We start from the raw sequence: 4,308 nt of genomic DNA on the forward strand, positions 1-4,308 counted from the left end.
GACAGTCGTTCCTTGAGCTGCATGATGTGGGCACGTGTTTTGCTTGCAAAAGTGTTGTTGAGAATGTCCCAAGCTTGTTTGGAATTCTTAACATTTCCAAGCATGGTGATGACATTTTGATCTACCGACGAGATGATAGCATGCAGGAAAATTTGATCATGTCGTGTCCAATATGCATAATCTGCATGGTTTGTGGTTGGGCAGGTTTTTGTGCCATCAATAAATCCAAGAAGGTCATAAACAATGATAACACGAAATTATATCATATTTTAGGACTTAATTCCATTAAATTCTATGACTATTTATTTCGGTTTACTGCATTTTATGAGATATTACGTGGTATTTTCTTCCTATTTGTCTCAGGTAGTCCATTTTGAAGAACAAGTGAAAACGGAAGAAAAGAAGGTGCAAAAAGGAGAGAAAAGGAACCAAATGCCAAAGCCCAGCCCAAAGCGCACAAGTCACCAATGATGTGCCTGTGACGGACGTCACAGGGTGCGTGACAAGCGTCACGCAAAACAGCCTTGTGACGGACGTCACACATGGTGTGACGAGCGTCACACCGTTCCACTACCTTTTTGGCGCAAGTAACGCCCTCAGAAGACTTGAAGAAGAGACGTTGAGGAGTTGGTCTCCTATATCCACGCCGTGCATTTAGCCACGTTAAAGAACGGGAGAAACGGAAAGCAGTTACCAGTACCAATATAAATAGCCATCTCAAAAACCTAAAGGCCTCTCGGTTTTTCCACGCTCATATTGCCGAAGCTCTGCCAATTTTCTTTTCACGCTTTTGCTTAATTTTCTTTTCCAGCAACTTAACATTGTTTATTTTATTTATTTCTTTTGCAAGTTCTACATTCTTTTTCCCTTGCAATTTACCTTTCCCTTTTTAGCATTTAGATATTTTTCGCATAATAATTTCTACACCGGAAACTATTGTGCAACTTTTTATCGGATCTAACCTTACGTTAGATTCTAGTTTTATTTCCTTGGTTTAATTTATTGTTTAATTGAAGAATCGAAGAACAAATCCTACCGGCTTGTGGTGGAGTGTTCAAGACTATTGTATTACGCATTCAGGTTCTTTAATCATTATTTAATATTTTGTTTTATTATTTATCTATATTATCTGCCTGGAATGAGTCTGTTTATGCATGATATGTATTCTTGTTTATTTAGCATGTCTGGCTAATTCGCCTAGGTATCGGTATGTAAAGTAAGCAGAATAAGGGATCAAGACTGAGTCGGTCTATCTAAACTTAAAATTAAAATCAATCTTTTTACGGTCTCAACTTACAGGTTTAATAACAAGATTTTTTTACAAAAGTAAAGGACATAAAGAAGTTAAAATCAACAGAGCGAGAGTTTGAGGATTTAACTGGACAGTGTAAGTTAGGCATTAATTCTAGATCAGGGCGAGAGCAAGTTTTAAAGTTAATTAAATTCTGACTTTTTCCAAAAAGTGTTTTTAAAGATTGAATGTGAGGACGAGAGTTAAGCATTTGGATTTGATTATATAACCTAAGTCAACAGAGCGAGAGTTTGAGATAAGGGTGTTTAAAACGGTCAGTGTTTTCTTAAAAAGAGTTTCTGCAACTTTATTGTTTTCAAAATATGGTTTTTGACTTAATTATAAGTGACAGCTACATTAATATAAAATCATGGTTTATTCAACAGAGCGAGAGTTTGAGATAAAACCTTTAACCAATAAAGTTAACTGAAACGATTTATTTTAAAAAACCAAGAAACCGACAAAGACTTGATTCCCTAGTTTTGACGAACTACATACCGATATCCGTTTTATTAATATTTAATCCAGATCTTAGTTTAGCCTTTAGTTTTTCCCCAAACAATCAAACATTTTTAACCTTAGATTTACGTAGTAACCTTAGATAACGGTATATCGATTCATAAGTCCCTGTGGGATCGATATCTTTTAAAACTACGCGATAGAACTGTGCACTTGCAGTTTGTATCACATTCTCGACTCACACAGTCGAGCGATCAAGTTTTTGGCGCCGTTGCCGGGGACTTTTATTCAATCGATATCGTAACTCTTCCGTTACGCTGTAGAGACTAAGGTTTCTTTTTCTTCTATTCTTTCTTTCGTTGATTTGTATGCCACGCACTCGCTCACAAGGTGAACCGCTCTATCTACGAATCAACGATATCGAACTATATCTCCGAGTCTTACGACGAATTCGGGAATATCGTGCTGCAAACAATCTCCCTCCTATAGACTTTCCTGATCTCAAAGATCTTCCTTCTTTAACCGAGATGGCAGAACCAGCTCGTGCTCTTAGAGATTACGCCGCTCCATCGCAAGATGAACCGCATTCAAGTATTGCTCCGCCCGCAATTGAAGCAAACAACTTCGAACTCAAACCTTCGCTGTTGCAGGCTGTGCAACAGAACCAATTCTCTGGAAATCTTACCGAAGATCCAAACCTTCATTTATCCGTATTTGTTCAATACGCTGATACTGTTAAAGCTAATGGTGTCACTTCAGAGGCAATTCGACTTCGTCTTTTTCCTTTCTCATTAAGAGATAGCGCTAGAAGATGGCTTCAATCTCTTCCTTCCAACTCAGTCACCACATGGAACGAGTTGAAGAAAGTTTTTCTTGCCCGATATTTTCCGCCAAGCAAAACAGCTATGTTAAGAGCCCAGATAAACGGATTTAAACAGAAAGACAACGAGTCTCTTTTCGAAGCATGGGAAAGATACAAAGACATGATGAGACTTTGCCCACACCATGGTTTGGAAGACTGGTTAGTAATTCACACATTTTATAATGGTCTCTTATACAATACAAGGTTAAAATAGACGCCGCTGCAGGTGGTGCACTAATGAACAAACCTTATGCTGATGCTTACCAGCTTATCGAGAGCATGGCCCAAAACCACTATCAGTGGGGAACCGAACGAACAACGGTGGAAAAACCTCAACCGAAAACTGGCATGTACGAGATAAGTAACCTTGATCACGTTAATGCAAAAGTGGATGCTTTGGTCCAGAAAATTGAAAGTTTAAACGTATCACCTCCAGCCGCCGTGGTTGCTATAACTCAGAATTGCGAGGTCTGTGGAATCCAAGGCCACACTCCTGCGGAATGTCAACTCTTGACTGGAATCCAAGCAGAGCAAGTAAACTATGCTCAAGGAAGCCCCTACTCGAATACCTATAACCCAAATTGGAAGAACCATCCAAACTTTTCATATAAGAGTAATAATGCTTTATACGCACCTGGACAGTCTCCAAATCAAGCCCCATCTATACCTCCGGGATATCAGAAACCGAATCCTAACAATAATACCCCTAGAAAATCCAACTTGGAAATCATGATGGAAAACTTTATAGCTTCCCAACAACAAACCAATAAAGATTTCTTAAACCAGAACATACATACTGGCGAACAACTTAAACAACTAGCAAGCAAAGTAGATGCCTTGGCTACCCATAACAAAATGCTAGAAACACAAATATCACAAGTAGCTCAACAACAAGCACCTACTGCTGCCCCAACTGGTACATTCCCTGGACATCCCCAACCTAATCCGAGAAGCCAAGCTCATGCAATTATATTAAGAAGTGGAACGGAGGTGGAAGGACCGTCTGACCCAAGGATAGAAAACCAAAACCCTAAGAAATCAACTGAGGAAAGTGAACCTAAGGAAAAGGAAGAGAGTAATAAGGAAACCCTAGAAAAGAAGGAACCTTATGTACCTCCACCACCTTACAAACCACCTATACCGTACCCTCAAAGGCTTGTTAAAACCAAAGATGCGGGCCAATTTAGAAAATTTGTTGATCTCCTTAAACAATTAAACGTTACAATTCCGTTTACCGAAGCTATTACGCAGATGCCCTCATATGCTAAATTCTTAAAAGAAATTCTTTCTAATAAGAGGAAACTTGAGGATAGCGAAACCGTTACACTCCCTGCCGAATGTAGCGCTATAATCCAAAACATGCCTCCTAAACTCAAGGATCCGGGTAGTTTCTCTATACCCTGTCACATAGGAAAATTTGTCATCGACAAAGCCTTATGCGATTTAGGAGCCGGAATTAGCGTTATGCCTTTATCCATATGTAAGAAACTGGAAATGGGAGAATTAAGACCGACCAAAATGTCCGTGCAACTAGCAGATCGTTCCATCAAATATCCTGTAGGAATCCTTGAAAACGTTCCCGTACGCATAGGTCAGTTTTACATTCCCACTGACTTCACAATTATGGACATTAGAGAAGATGATACTACACCTATTATACTAGGAAGACCATTCTTAGCAACTGCCGGTGCAATCA

General features: G+C 39.2%; 1 pseudogene; it reads right to left on the reverse strand.

Annotated features, from left to right (window-relative positions):
* Positions 1–2,662: 2,662 nt before the first annotated feature.
* Positions 2,663–2,762, reverse strand: LOC127124343 (uncharacterized; annotated as a pseudogene).
* Between the last annotated feature and the right edge of the window lie 1,546 nt (positions 2,763–4,308).

This window comes from Lathyrus oleraceus, chromosome 2 (genome assembly GCF_024323335.1).
Source record: "Lathyrus oleraceus cultivar Zhongwan6 chromosome 2, CAAS_Psat_ZW6_1.0, whole genome shotgun sequence".
NCBI lineage: Eukaryota > Viridiplantae > Streptophyta > Magnoliopsida > Fabales > Fabaceae > Lathyrus > Lathyrus oleraceus.